General features: G+C 36.0%; 1 long non-coding RNA gene across 1 annotated transcript; it reads left to right on the top strand.

The window, feature by feature from the left end:
- The first annotated feature begins 8,819 nt into the window (after positions 1 to 8,819).
- Positions 8,820 to 11,956, top strand: LOC121412803. The gene is made up of 3 exons (XR_005969678.1): positions 8,820 to 8,916; positions 10,866 to 10,936; positions 11,894 to 11,956. It is a non-coding gene; the product is annotated as an uncharacterized LOC121412803 (long non-coding RNA).
- Positions 11,957 to 17,184: the final 5,228 nt, after the last annotated feature.

Below are 17,184 nucleotides of genomic sequence, written 5' to 3'. Positions count from 1 at the left end.
TTTCTAAAGGTGAGGGCCGAAAAAATCCCATACTTAGAGTGGCTATTAAGTTGAATAACATTGAGTCTACATGTACACAATTTTTTACACATTGCAACTGCGACTCTATGACGAAAAGATAGAAAATGCCCCCCTCCCCCGAAAAATGTGCTTTACCTATTCCTCCCCCTGACAAGTGGAATGCCTAGCTGGCAGTCTCGCCTGAATTACGCGATTTAATATAGCAGCAGTGCTAACTTTGAAAACTACTATAAAATAATCATTCACAAAAACACCATTCATATAATGACATAATACCACGTTCATTGACCATAAATGACATTTGAACAGTGACTTAAGACTTGTCAACTACAACCATGTCCACATTTCATTCACTCTACATTGTATCTATAAACTTTCAAAGTTATGATGGCAATTCAACAATTACCCCAACATGGCCTCAGTTTATTGACCTGAACTGACCTTTGACCTTCATTTTGTGACCTGAAACTCACAGGGGATGTTCAGTGATACTTGATTACTCTTATATCCCAAGTTTTATGAACTAGATCCATAAACTTTCAGAGTTAGGATGGTAATTCAACAAATACCCCCAACATGGCCAAAGTTCATTGACCTTAAATGACCATGGTCATGTGACCTGAAACTCGCACCGGATATTCAGTGGTACTTGATTAATCTAATGTCCAAGTTTCATGAACTAGATCCATAAATTTTCAAAGTTATGATGGTAATTCAACAAATACCCCCAACACCGCCAAAGTTCATTTGACCTTACATGACCTTTGACCTTGGTTGCGTAACCTGAAACTCGAGCAGGATATTTATTGATACTTGATTACCCTTATGCCCAAGTTTAATGAACTAAGTCCATGTACTTTCTAAGTTATGATGTCATTTCAAAAACTTAATCTTCGGTTAAGATTTTGAAAGTAATTCTCCCAACATGGTCTAAGTTGATTGACCCTATTTGACCTTTGACCTTGGTCATGTGACCTGAAACTTGTGCAGGATGTTCAGTAATACTTGATTTAACCTTATGTCCAAGTTTCAAGAACTAGGTCCATATACTTTCTAAGTTATGATGTCATTTAAAAAACTTAACCTTAGATTAAGATTTGATGTTGACGCCGACTTCGACGTCGCAAAAGCGGCGCCTATAGTCTCGCTCTGCTATGCATGCAGGTGAGACAAAAATGAGATATACAGTGAATGCAGTTATCTGAGTACTTTTTGAAATTAACAATAAATATACGTTTCTCCAAAAAATGTACACAGATGACAGATTTAACTGATCTAGAGTCAATAACTAGGAAAAAAAACTTAATGAAGAACATGTATATTTGGGATCTTTTTACTATTTTATTGTATTTTTTCCAGCATTTCATGATAACAGATATACATGTAGATAACATAAACACACCCATAAACAAACAAACACACACTCACACAAATGGTACACACCAGAGAAACCATACTCAACACCTTTGATCTTAACTTGACAATCCCTATCGAAAAGTGAGTGGAAAATTATATTTCCCGGTATTTCCCAGTGAAAAGTGGTAAATACCGGAAAAAAGCGGTAAATACCGCTTATTTCCCGGAGTCCGGGAAATAAGCCTCCACGCTGGGAAATAAGCCTCCAAAGCGGGAAATATGCCAACCCTGAATGTTTTCTTTTTCTTTTAAACATGGAACATAAACAGATGTAAATAAACAAACAATATCATAAAAACTGGAGACAGGGAGAGAAATAAAAAGAGCAACACACTTACTGTCAAAGATGCCAAGTTCAAGATTATGACAGTCCAAATTCCTGATGTATTTGCTCAGGTACTTGTTGAGTACACTTGATAACAGGGATTCCAACACCATGATTGGCTTTTAGGTCTTCCTCTTTTGAAAATCAGAGTCTGTTCCAAAGACTACTCACAATACTTGTGACTGACTGCTGCCTGGCATAAGGCTGGAAAATAAAAAGAAAAATATGAAAAAATACAACTATACATGTACAGATAAATGTACAGTGTACATCTGGAAAACAGTGAAAAAGATTGTCACATTCAAAACTACATATTCAGTGATATAGTACCCAGCGTTCTCGCCAGAAAAAAATTCACCCATGTCGGGGACTTGTGCTGCCACTCCCGGGGGGTGGGTGTGGAGCGCGGAAGCGACGGCCTTTTCATCAAATAGAGACGCTAAGGAAGCCCCATTGTGGCGTATTTTTAAGCCCACACAAATGCACATAAATGCTAGGCCTGGGAGTAAACATCGATTGATCGAATGGTTCGATTGGCATGCCGCCAATCACCAATCGATTAGCAAAATTTACACAAATCGAATGTTCGGCAGATCCCGATTATGACATTGGGAGAACTCGAATACCCAAGTAATAATCCCACCCAACCTTGCCCTCGATACACAAAATGAGTTCATTGTCTGCGTGCACAAAACAATAAGAAAACACACAACCAAGCTCACTTGAGCTGATTGGACCTTCGGATAGCCAATGAAACTTTTGGGGAAACAAAGAAGAAGGCAGTGGTTCCCTTATCAGGAGAGGTCATGACTTCAGAAATAAATTGACCCCTCCCCCATCTGTGTGTGTGTGTGTGTGTGAGGGAGAGAGAAAGATAAGGGTGGGAGCCGGAGAATTCCTTTCATGTTTCAAAACAATAATGCAACCTTTTTTCTATCCCCTCACACAATGAAAACTACATTCCAACATGCGCCCGTCTTCACCAGTACTTTCTCGACTAGTCTCCAAAAATAGACCCAGTTATACATGTAGGTTCAAATGATAAACAAGTGGAATGCCTCTGGCCGTCTCACCTGCATCACGCGGTTCAATATAGCAGCAGTGCTGACTTTGAATACTACTCTAACTCGCACAAGATGTTCAGTGATACATGGTTACTCTTATGTCCACTTTTTATGAACTAGACCAATAAACTTACAGAGATATGATGGTTATTCAACAAAAAACCCCAACATGGCCAAAGTTCATTGACCTTACATGACCTTTGACCTTGATCATGTGACCTGAAACTCGCACAGGATGTTCAGTGATACTTGATTACTCTTATGTACAAGTTTCATGAATCAGATCCATAAAATTTTAAAGTTATGATGGTAATTCAACAGATACACCCAATTCGGCCAAAGTTCATTGACCTTTGACCTTGGTCATGTGACCTGAAATGCGCACAGGATGTTCAGTGATACTTGATTACTCTAATGTCCAAGTTTAACGAACTAGACCAATAAACTTTCAAAGTTATGATGCTAATTCAACAGATACCCCCGATTCGGCCAAAGTTCATTGACCCTAAATGACCTTTGACCTTAATCATGAGACCTGAAACTTGCACAAAATGTTTAGTGATGCTTGATTACTATTATGTCCAAGTTTCATGAATCAGATCCATAAATATTCAAAGTTATGATGGGAATTCAACAGATACCCCCAATTCGGCCAAAGTTCATTGACCCTAAATGACCTTTGACCTTGGTCATGTGACGTGAAACTCATGCAGGATGTTCAGTGATACTTGATTAATTTTATGTCCAAGTTTCATGAACTAGGTCCATATATTTTCTAAGTTATGATGACATTTCAAAAACTTAACCTCAGGTTAAGATTTTGATGTTGATTCCTCCAACATGGTCTAAGTTCATTGACCCTAAATGACCTTTGACCTTGGTCATGTGACATGATGAAACTCTAATAGAATGTTCAGTAATACTTGATTAACCTTATGGCCAAGTTTCATGAACTACATGTAGGTCCATATACTTTTTAAGTTATGATGTCATTTCAAAAACTTAACCTCAGGTTAAGATTTGATGTTGACGCCGCCGCCGCCGTCGGAAAAGCGGCGCCTATAGTCTCACTCTGCTATGCAGGTGAAACAAAAATTGTAATTTTAAAAGGTATTTCAAATTAAATATTTTGCAAAATATTTTTTTTGAAATACATGTGTAGAATCGTGGGCAGTGCCACAAGTGGGGGCGGGGACATGGTGTGGGCAAGGGATGAAATTGTTCAAGAAATGCTCCACCTGGGGTCAGTCTCAAAGAATAGTTCATGAATGAGTTGTTTACATCTTTGGGCTTTGGACTGGCTGATCTGGGCTGATTCATTCATATGCAGGGGTGTGGCACTTGGAGGGATGCATGCATAATACCAGAGTACCAGCATGGATTTAGGAAGGATTTTCATTGGAACAATAAACTGAAAGTTTTAATCTCATTTCATGTAGTTTCTTTTGATATAAATATCATGGAGAAGGGGAAAAAGGTCCTACTTTCATTTATTCTAAACATGTGACTTTGATGGAGATTTCACCATAAAGTAGGTCAACTATTGTGACTTAAAAGACCTGATTCCCGACGAACAATCGAATCATTCGATTATTTTTTCAGGAAATAATTGAATGGTAAAAATGACAATCGTCCCAGGCCTAACATCCATGCACCATAGCGGTCACGCACAGTTCTCAAACTCCTTTGCTATTCGTTCATTGTGTGCAGAGAGGGCGGGATAAAATGACAAACACAGTACAACTCCTTTGCTATTCGTTCATTGTGTGTATAGAGGGCGGGATAAATGACAAACACAGTACAAGTACATGTTCCTTGTATATACAATGCATTTATTCCAAGTTCCACTCCCATCATATCAGTAAGCGCAGCTACCGGTAGGTCATGGAGCATAGCCGGTGTGATGTGCGGGGCAGACGGGGGAATAGGCAACGGAACGACCGTACCGTGCCGTCATATGCCCGCAATAGCAGCCGCGAGCTAGCTGGGCGCCTTGCCACTTTCCTAGCCGTAGTAGGCCTGTAAGTAAGTGGTCTTAAGTTGGTGGGACTTCGGCGCAACCCGATAAATGAAGTTGATATCACTAAGATGAGTTCATGGAGTGTATTATTTTTTTCTGAATATTTCCATTTAATTTTTCCACGCATGTCGCTGAAATTTTACGCATGGTTCCACTTGGTCTCCATTTCCGCACGCATGGTGTTTAAACACTGGCGAGAACGCTGATACCTACATGTACAGTGCATGTATATTTTTGGCCTTGCCTTATAAACTTAAGGTCCATTTATGAATGATTTGGCCTTTGACTTTCATACCATGAAGGGTCCATGTCCAGTACCATGGTCCCCCTGGTCCTAAGTAGGCATTTTGCTTATTATTTGATCATGAGCCTTGAAAAAGTAAAGGACTATCAGATAATCTGAGTTGTTTCTGATTTGAAATGGAACATGTATGTACGTACAAGACATTTTCAAACACATTATCAATGTTTCATATTAAAATAAACCAATTGTTTATACACTAACGGCAGAAAACAGAAAGATTTCCTTTTGCGGCACCCACCCTCAACCTAACCCTTAACCTCATAAAACATATTTGCTCACTTTGGATGGCTGTCAAAAAAGGAACTCTTCCCCAGAAAACTATGATGCCAATGTGTAGAACCTACATGTATCATTCAAGGCCATTATACATGTATTTAATACACGTAAGAAAATATTCCCAAATAGGTTGCAGATAACAATTTGTTTTCTTTTTAAATTAGTAATGCTGTACAAACTGTTCTGTGGGCCCTGCATCAGTAATTAATAAACCATTTAATAACTAATATTGGTTAGAATAAAGCTATTCATAACAGTAAATCCAAATTGAAAAGAACTGCAAAAAATCCAGCAATAAAAAAAAATTGTGTGTGTTTTTTTTAACCCACTTTATAAAGATAAAGGAAACTTTCAGAAACAAACTCGGGTCTCATGTCCTCTTTTTGTATTACGCACATAAACATGTAGGCCTATCCAATCTATCCCTCAACAAGTCTCAGGATTCAATTTGATAATGTGAAGTTACTGAAACTTGAAGGTTTTGTAAAATATCAGTCTGAAAAAAGCAAATTTATATCAAAGGATTCAAAGCATCTTGATGTAGATTCCAACCTAAAACTACCCATGTACCAAATCATGTAACTGCCCCAAGCCGAAGGGCTGGATTGGGCATTTTCAAGGCACGCTTTAATATTCTTATATTCAAATTGTAAGTTAGTGTACATTATTATCACAATACTTTTTCAGCCTAACATTAGATATGACAACTGTACTGTGACACAAATGGTTTTTAAATAAAAGTACAGATGGTCTAATGTAGATCAAGTAAAGCAGAAACACTGTAACAATACATTAGCAGCACCCTGCACAAGCATGAATCAAACACAAAATTGACAAATGTGTGTTACTGAATGTTTTTAATCAGGTACTGACTTATCAATAAAGAAAAAACAAAATCCTCCACTGGCTCCATATTGGCATAATCAAAATTTTGTTCTTGCTTGATGAGATTCTGGAACTTCTTCGGGAAACAACTTCATCATTCATCATGTTCAGAGTCAGACATGGCTCACGACATGAGTTTAAATTAATCTTCATTATCAAACTTGTCAAGATCTCCAGCATAAATTCTAACTTACAGCTGGGTTAAACACACAGAAAACACAACAGTCAACACCGCATCATTCATGGAGCTATAAAACACAGATAGTTCAATGGCCGCAACTCTCGGGCTCAGTTCGTACACACAGACACAGACAGTGGCAATGGCAGGTTCACATGCACGAACAGACACATTCATCCAGGCCAGCTCCAGCCCAGGGACGGCGCGCCCACTTTCCGCTGTCGAGCTGCTGGTACAATCTGGTTGTTTTTCTACCAAATACTACTTATACCTTGAGCCTCATACTCACCATGGATGCAATTATCATGGATTTAGTTGAAAATCATTTATCTGTAGGTAAATTCCTGATGAGGTATCAGTAAAAATAGTAGAAATTCCTGTTGTTTGTCTCCCCACAGCTCGCAATATTACGACCGGGAATCCCCATTTGTATCAGACTTTTGCATATCGATATCGAGCTGATATATGATATCGATACTTGGGATGTGGGGTTGGGCCCGCGGAGGATGGTTGGGTGGGGGTCAACGGGCCCGGACGGGTCAAGAGAAATAGAAATGATAAAAAGAGTGATTCAGATCCGAGATTTTCCCTTTTCTATTCTAATCCTGAAAGTTAATTAATGTCAAATAATAATAATAATAAATGTGTGAAAAGGTTTTAGGTCCCCCAATCAAACATGATAATTAACAAATAACAATATTTCCCTTTGCTTGGTAGTAAGACAAACTATAGATGTAATTTTATAGGGGCACGCATGACTGTACTGGAACCCTCCCATACACACACACACATTCGTGGCCGTATGTAGATTTTTTTTTCGGGGGGGGGGGCAGGATTCAGAAAATTGTTCTAAGAAATTCATGAATAGGCCTATTGGGCCTATATGCTTGAGAGTGAAGCAATCTTGACCAAGCATACCATTGAGGTGCTTTTGCATTTTTCAAAGAAAGTGAAGGATTTCGTGCATAATTTGGGTGAATTTAGTTTTAAAAAATGTAAGTTTAAAAAAAATCAGGGGCAATAGCCCCCCCCCCCCCCCCTCCTGCTGCGTACGGCCATGGTTTCATCAATAGGGGAGATGTAGAGTTCTGCATTTAAACGATATGTGTTTTTTATATCTTGTTTCCAATATATGAAATTGAAATAATGTTTAGAGAATAAACATTAATTGCAAATCGAAATACTTCCACTCCTGAAAGGATTACTACTAAAGGTGGCGCTATATAGGCAGTAAAGATAAGCCCCGTTCCGTAGATTGGAGTCAAGTATACAGTATATTTGCTCTCCTTTCTTTCCTTTTTTTTTCACAATTGAGCAATAACACAGAGGGCCCTGGCAACGATTATTTGACTGGGGTGCTAATGTAATTTTGACAGGCAAAAACAAAAGTTTCAACTCCGATATGAAAGTAATTTTCGTGAAGAGATATTTGACATGCCCCCCCAAAAAAGGTTTCTGTAAAAAAAAATGTAGGTCAGTTTTGTTATATATATATATATATATATATATATTGGCAAGTCCCTCCGTTCATTTCTTGTTTCTTTTCATTGATAAAATTACTGGAACAAATTGTAGTTTTGTTTAATTTATATTCAACATTTGTTACGAAATGTCATTGATTTGTCTGTAATATCTATTATATTGAATATGTATTGTTACTTTGATTGTATTTTGAATATGTATTGTTACTTTGATTGTATTTTGAAAAAAAATTGTTGAACGGAAATGAATAAATCTAATCTAATCTAAATCTAATCTAATAATACACGCAGCACCCCCAAGGAAAATCTTTTGGGTTCTTCATTACCAGCAAGCACCCCCAGCACCCCGCTTCACAGGGCCCTGATAACAGCGCTGGCAACTTTCCGTAAATTGATCTATATACACATTCCGGATCCTCTTTTTAATAATGTATTCGTTTCTTATGATTTTTATTAATGTACTCATTATCAAGACTAAGTTAAGGCATGTATAGTCACGACAATGTTAAATTAACGTGTAGCATCTCTTGCAAACAATGCGAAACAAAATTTGCACCAAGAAAGGAGATTTCCCCCCCCCCCCCTCTCTCTCTCTCTCTCTCTTTGTCATATTATACAAGAAACTAAACATGCACAAATAATACCTCCATGTATATTGTAGTCAAAATAAAAACTAGAGGACGCCCCCTAAATTTTGTCAATCATAATTGATTTTTTTTCATTTAACACGTGTAACATTGTAGCCAGTCACCATCTCTTTGGATACTGTATATTGAATCTTGTTCACAGTAAGCCCGCGAGGTGGTCACAGCAAGCGGTCAAAATTGTTTCCAAAATGATAAAATTTCATATTTTCACCTTTTCCGTGCTACTGATCTATTTCTGCTTTCCTGAGACCAGTCTTGGACAAGAGACAGAAGAGACGAAATATGCTGCCAGAATAGAGGTATGTTTTTTTTTCGAGAATTCCCTTCTTTTGATGGAATATTGGAAAGCTGTAATGACCATTTCCATATTTCAAATTGTTATGGTTATTCGTTTATTGAGCATATATACTGTCTCGGTCAAAAGGTGCACTATGATTTTATATTTTATACTATATATATATCTTAAGCAAATTTTTAAACTTCTGCAATTACCTATATTTGAAAATATTCTTCTATTTCGATACTGTTATGTTCTATGTTGTTTTTATGTAAAAGTTCTGTACAATTCAGCTTTTGCTGCGAACAGTCTTTGAATAAAATACCATTATTATCATTGTAATTCAGTAATACACAAAATAGTTCGAAAAAATTGTTAAGAAAAATATTTATAAATGTATATAGCCAATTAAAACAGTGATAATTATTGGAAACAGGCAGCCACATCGGCGGCACGTGGTGCTTATCTTTTTTTTTTGCAAAAAATTCAAAATATTATATAATATGACGTATTTTAAAGACGTTTCCAGGGACACCACGTATAGCAGCACTAAGGTCTTAAGTGTCTCTGTATGTTTTTGTAATAATTGTGACGCAAGATTTTTATGATTTTTAAGTTGATGAAAGAACACGTAAGCCATGAATAAAATTCCGACTGTTGTTCCTGCATGTATTACAATTCATAGGGACACTAAAGTATATAACTCTAATGAGTAATTTTTTTAATTTATGTAAACGATTAGTACGAACCTGAAAAAGTCATCAGTAAAAATAATAATAGGTCTATATGAATATCAATTGAAACCATATTAAGTGGAAGAAATTTCGCCAATATCTTGTTTCTGCCTTTGTATTAGCTCTGGAACATTAAAACAAGGGTGTTTCATGTAAAATTATTTGCATGAATAGGCCTATACTTAATTAAAAAAAAAATCTGAAGAAAATATCAAACAAGATTCGGAATATTTTTTGGTAATGCAAATCTGGAATGCTAGAATTATTTTTTTTTCAGAAGAACGGATTGAATTACAATACACTCTATTTCAGTGTTTTATTGTTCTATTACTGTTTCTGTTTGTTTAAACAACTGGCAACATACTGGCAGCAATTTTAATACAGCTCACAGTATTGGATTGGGAACATCTGGAATTTTGAAGGTTATTCAATCCACAATAATAATTGCTCCGTGGTAAAACGAAAAAAATACAAAAGCATTGTGTTCGTCTATCACGTTTTGAAAAATAAATTGCAGAGCTATAATAATAGAGACGCGACGTTTTATATCTAAATAACAAAGGTCCGTTGGTTTTAATTGATTGAGTCAACCACTTATTGATACTTTTTTTAATACCAATTTTCCCGAGTGGTGATTTGATGAATAATTATTGGCTGGTACAAAGGACTGTATTTTTTTATTCAATCAATATAAATAGAAACAGATTAAGTTTTAGATTAGAGAGACAACATGTTTACACAAAACTATAATTATGTTTCAATAAGTTTCCCATCATTTATTTATAACGTCCCTTTTTTGCTCATAATCTACCCCTCGCCAATCCCCATCTTTATCCCCTCCCCATAAGTTTCTCCCCTCCCCCTCTCCCCTCTCTCTTCTCATTCCCTCCTCTCAACATTGACTTCTTTCTTCAGTCACATTCTCTCCTTTCTCCTACGTTATTTTTCTCACAATAATCATCTCTTGTTCTCTTCACCTCCATCCCTTTTCCCTTCTCCATTAAACAACACTCCCATTCCATCCTCAAATGCCACACCCTCCTTCATGTCCTTTGTTCATTTATTTGTAAAACTTTATTTATTTAATTAATTAATTTATTCATTTATTCATTTATTTATTTATCTATCTATTCATGCATTCATTCATCTATTTATTCATTCATTTATTCATTTATCTCTTAAGTTATTTATTTATTTATATTTATATATTTATTCATTCATTCATTCATGTATACAGAGTTGCCGTGGATGACGACTGAACTCCCTCCCTTCAGTGAAGCAGTTCATCTTTCAAGACCTTCCATATTAGTATCTTTTGATTTAAAAAATCGTTTTAATATTTATATGCCTATATACACAAGAATAAAAAAAATCAAATCCCTTAAATGTCCATTGCGATTCTAGACTGGTAATGGTCATGACGTAATATTATGCTGAGGATTATCAGAACTACAACGTTGGTGGTAGGGGGGAGGGGTCGCCAGTTTCGTTTTTTTTTTTTTCTTAATGTTGAGATGATGTTAATGACGATAAGGGTGATAAGAATGAAAATCAATTCATAGCTGTTTCTGTTTTTATTTTCATATAACTATTTCTATCATATAGTTGTTGTTTTTGTTCTACTCTTTCTCCTATAACCCGGGGGGGGGCACTTCCATTCACGAGTGGATACCATGCGCGACCATGGGGTCTCGAAAAGCACCCTAAACACGTAATTTCCATATTCTGAAAATGCACCTCTTAACAAGTATTGGCGTGTGAAACCCTACCCTTCACAAGTATTGGAAACAAAACGATACTCTCGGCAAATATTCCCTGAAATGAACCCCTAAACAAGTACAGGAATGTTTTATTGTTACGGGTCCTTCGGTCGTCGGCTTTACCTTATTTGGTTTAGTACGACCCCACCTTCTACACCTCGCGCAAATAGGACTCTAAACACGTAGTGTTGGGGCAAAAGGACATCATTTATAAAACATTTTAATTTTGTTTTATCATCCCCTCAAATTCGACCCTACATACGTAATTTTCCTAGCGAAATAGATACCCTTTTTTCATTATTTTTGTGTTTTTGACACCCTTATCACGTTACGTACGTAACGTGCCCTATCGTGAAAAGGACGTCCTTTTTACGTGTTTTTTTGGTCGCGCATGGTATCCACTCGTCAATGTAAGTGGCCCCCCGGGTCCTATAACCATTATCATTTTTCGTCTTGTTATAAGTAAGATAAAGTCATTAGATTTCCTTATCGTATTCATCATCAGTCATGACGTAGATTTAAGGTTCGTGGGGGGCGCCAATCCAGACCTTCTCATCCTTGATTCTGAAGGCAAAATCGACCAGGTAAGCAGAAACATGGGGGCTTGGGATCATTGCCATTACAGGGGGAGGGGCAGGGGCACAATGCTCGTACATGGTCTAAGAAAATGGACCCTGAACAAGAGTTCGTCCTCTGATCTACAAATTTTGCATTTGGCATTTTTCCTCTCCTCTAAATACTGCCTCGTATACAGTATCTTTTCAGGGACCCCCCCCCCCAGCTGATTTTGTCAGTTTGGATAACCTATTCATCACTGTACGCGCGTGAAAACAATATGTAGTATTAAGGTATTAACGTATTTCTTGAAACAAGCGAGGTATCCATATAATCTCGATGCTCTCACCCCGTACTTTAATATCTTGGCCTACCCCTGCAATATGTTTTCTGAAATGGTTTAACTTAAAAAAAAACATCTGAGATTATTGATTTACCGTTTTACCTTGCAACTAGTTACTTGAAATTGAATCATTACCATTTGCTTTCAATATTAGAATAAGATGCATTATTATCCTGAAATAAGATATAATATCGAACAAAATAATAACTGTAAAATGTTAAATATTCATCTCATATTTCTAGATAAAGAATATCTTTGAATAAAAAAAATACCAAAATAAATTTTTACTTTTGACATGCATGTAAATCTCTCGTATCAAACACACTGGGAGCGGTGTCATCAACAATTGCCATCTAACAAACTGTCTGATCGGACAGCTTCCTTTTTGTGATTGGCCGAAAAAAAAATAATGTCCGACTGTTACTATGGTAACTGTCGTATAATGATAACTTACCAATGCTGACAACTTCATAAAATGATCCCCTTAATTTGAAACACAACCAACGGATTAATTTTCTGAGATTTCTGTTGTATCCTCCTTACTAACACAGAGAATCGACTTGTCGGAAATGGACAGGAGTCAGCTAAATGATTTGATGTCTGAGCATGGTTTTCAGCGATCAGAGACGAAGAAGGATGAAGACAAGGAGGAATTATAAAACTTTCATTAATTAATACTGTCATGTAGATCAAAGTGCAATACCCCCATCTACGTCCAACCAGCGAAGCAGCAGTTTTTTTTTTGGGGCGGGGGGGTATCATCTACTTTCCTTCCCTTTTTTAATTTTCTTTACCCTTCCTGTATGATTGATTCCGTTTGTTCACCGTATGAAATATAATATATGAAAGGATCAACTGTATGCTCTTGACTATTTCAATAGTTAGATCTGAGTGACTAGTATAGACTAGATTACTTGCACACAGCTGACTAGCTTTTTGCCGAGTGTGTAACCGACCAAACTTATTCTAATGAGATCATCAAGCATAAATAGAATCAAAATCATTTCACTTCTGTTTAGTTCTCTTATATTCGAAACAGTGTATTCAAAAACAGTAATTTACTATATCAATTCTGAAAATTGCCAATTTTGTAGATTGTCTTACCTCCGGAATAAAAGTAACATTACACTTACACAAAATCGAAACGGAACATTTGCTGATTAATTTTTCACTTCTATTGATAGAACTGAATGTATTGATGGAATATATAGAATGATTTAGAATTAGATAGAGTTGTGAGTGATCGTAGTAAAATCTGGAGGGATGCAATTTACAGGAACTATAGCTTTGAATTTAATTTATTTATTTATATATGTTGTTTACTTATTTGTTTGTTATTATTTACAGAAGTAGTTTATGAAATTAGAGTATGATACCCCGTTATCGAGATTTGATCCAGGATGTTTTTTACATTTATGGATTTCATTTCAAACAGTTTTTCTCGATGGTTATTGGTAATTTATAACATGTTGTTTATTTTGAATTAGAAACAATAGCTGGATAACATTATCGTTAAAACTCGTAAAACTCGAGTAATGGGTATATACTTTAGCATGTTAATTGCAGGATTGTATTTAATCGAACATTTTACTCCAAAATATCAAAAACATTTGGTTTCCTAAAAAATGACAAAAATATTTAGTTTAAGGGATGCACACTCGGGAAGAAGATGGGAAAACCTTCAGAAATTTAAGAATTGTACTCATTTTATGACTATGTTCCTTTTGTGTACATATTGTTTTCATTAATTGAATGAATAAGTCAAGATTTTGAAACATGTGCATTACTTCGTATTTATGATGCCTACTACTTCAGCTTATAATCAAGTTGTAGCAGGTTGATATGCCAGGCAAGACGTGAATATGTTTCAATATCGAAAAAGACTTTTTCATGGAATTGTAGAAGCCAAAATAACTAAATTAATTAAAATCATATTAGAATTCATATCTGTTTTGTTATTGTTGTTTCCGTGTCTGCGTAACGAAAAGTTGCGGTGTTTATAAAAAATGGGAAATCGGAAGGTTCAGAAAGATCATATTATAGGATTTTTTGGCATTTGTTTTATTTGTCTATTTTGTTTTCTTTCCCATCTGTTTTCACATTTCTTTTCAGTCTAGACTTGAGTTCAAGTTTGCATATCTTTTCGTCACGACCCCTGCAGTCTGTACTTATAGGTTAGACGAGTTTAATGATATTCAGTTTCCATCTATCCTTCTCAACATTAATTAATTCCTTTACTCTGATTCTCTTTTGCCTTTTTCATTCCTTCTTTATTCAGGTGTTCCACCCATTCCATCCCTCACCTGACTCTTAATAGTTTCTACTCTAATTATTACATACTCACCCAGACATATTTGTTATCACTTTCATCTTATTCCGTATTCCCTTTTAGTTTTCTTATAGCTCGATCCTTCCATTCTCTTTAATTTGATTGGTTATTCCTAGGCCTAATAATATTCCATGATCACGAGTTTTAACCAAGTTAGCTGGGGCAAAGTAGCCCGGAGCCAGTGCACTATACAAGACTCGCTTCTCTTAAAATTTCACTTAATTCCCATTTTCTTGATTAAGATTTGAATTGCTAATATTACGAACTTATTATTTTCAACCCCCAAATCCGATTTAAAATTTTCCACCGTAGGCCTACAGCTGGTGGCAGCTTGTGGCAGCGGTGAGGAGGAATGAAGATGACAAAAGCGAATCAGAGGAATAACGTGGAAAATGAATGGAAACTGAATATCATTAAACTCATCTAACCTTAATTTGGCCGAAAAGAAATGAACTCAAGTCTAGACTGAAAAGAAGTGTAAAACAACTGGAAAAGAAAAGAGGCCTAATTGGAAATAAATAAACAAGGAAATGCCAAAATAGCTATCTTACAAAATATTGTGAACATTGATGACTTTATACAATCGAAGGAGGAATGTTTTTCTTGATGAAAGTGTGAACGAGATCTTTACAAATTTTGAAAGGACATTGCATGAGTTCTCAACGATTCGACAGAAAAGAATAAATTATTATTATGAACAGCTAGGGTCGCGTTTCATCAACATTTTCTTCTGATAAGTTATCAGGGCCCCGTTGCTTATAAGAGTTACCATTATTTATCATAACTTTGCCATCCAATTGTAGCTTCTCTGAAATCCTAGATTCTGATTGGCTGTTAATCATCGTTACCATGGTTTGGATGGCAAGTTACCATAATGGTAACGTCTATGCAACAGGGCTAAGATCTGGCACTGATAATGATTGGCTGAGAGTCACTGTTACCATAGTAACTGGTAATGTCGGATAAAACGTCTGACATAAATCCTTTCATGAAACTTGCGGCTCCCCAGGCCTGGGAGTGTTTCATGAAAGGACCTGTCAGACGTTTTTCTGGCATTTTTTTTATCCGACAGTTATAGTGACAGTCACTGACAGCGCTCCTCAGCCAATCAAAATCAAGGGAAGTTGTCAGATCTGACAACTTGACGGACCAAAGTGTTGATGAAATGGTCCCCATGCATGCAGGTTTCGAAGAAAAATTTATTAGCCAGTGGTGACATATTTGGCCGGTCTAAGCCATCATCCCTCCCTTAAAGAGAAAAAAAATGTCGAGCCATGTGCATGTTGAGGGAGCAAAAATAGGACTACAGTGCGTATCAAAAAAGTTTACACTTTGAAAAAGCCCTGGGAATTCAAAAATATACAACATGTTGGTATTTTTTTCACATATAATCTTGGGTTTGGATCTTATCTATCCAATGAAAGTAAAAGTTTTGCCAGAATGTTTCACTTGAGTGAGCAGTGTCCCATATTTGTAAAGCTCGCTGTGTCAAGGGGAAAGGGCGAAATCAATTAAACTTACTTGCGAAACATTTCTCATACATTTTCCTTGTAAAACGGATACATTCAAGCATTTTGTAACAATTTTGCCATCCAAATTGAAATTTCAACACTTAGTAAACACAACCTTTACCCTTTTTGTGCCAGATCTGAGGACCTAGTAACTAAATCCGAACAAAAGTTTATATCAGACATCTCCAGCATTTTTTCACTAAGTTTTTGTCATTTAAAGTGGGTTTACATTTCATTTTTCATTTAATACTTGTTTCTCCACACTTTTCCCAAGCTTGACAGTGATTAACAAAATGAAAATCAAGCCTAAGCCATTTCATGTAAATCCCAGCTCAGTGTAAAGCAAATATCGTCACGTTGGCCTAGGTGTGAGTGGGGTGGGGCGCATTGCAATCTCCAAAGTGTTTTGGGCAAGGAAACAAGTGAAAAGAGATATCTTCAAATCAATTTTCCAAGCTAAATTCCACGTGTTCTTCATGGTTAAATTTGCATAACTATTTCAAAGTTCTGCGCAAATCATTTTTCGCTAACTTTCAAAAGTAAGCGCGGCGCCTTTCAAAATATTTTTGCGATAATTATATCGTCATTTGCTTAAATGGATCTATACCAATACTAAATTGTGGAAAAATCTTCAGGTTATTACAAATGTATAAGTTTACATGATTTTTTTCCAAGTGTAAACTTTTTTTAGATACGCACTTATGTTTGAGGAGATTTAAATTCAAATTCATATATTTAAAAACAAACAAGATACAGTACATCGGGATGAATCAATCAAATGATTCCATAATGAAGTAAAGAAGCAATGAAAATTGTAAAATTTGGACAAAATAATAATTAAGACTAACAATGGGAAGTGAGCAAAATCAAAAGAACATGTTTTAAAGGGATATCCAGGCTCCTCTTTATAGATTTTCAATTCTGATCAACTGAATTTTTATCATGATTTTATCCCGCGGCTTTTATTTAGATTTAACACAAAATATCAGAAGTATCATTTTTTCTGAAACATTAACAATTTTAGACGTTTAAATGTGAAATGGGTAATTTATAGAGTT

The sequence above is a fragment of the Lytechinus variegatus genome, chromosome 4 (assembly GCF_018143015.1).
Source record: "Lytechinus variegatus isolate NC3 chromosome 4, Lvar_3.0, whole genome shotgun sequence".
Classification (NCBI taxonomy): Eukaryota; Metazoa; Echinodermata; class Echinoidea; order Temnopleuroida; family Toxopneustidae; genus Lytechinus; species Lytechinus variegatus.
The sequence above is the reverse complement of the archived record's forward strand: the minus strand, read 5'-3'. Positions and strand labels throughout refer to the sequence as shown.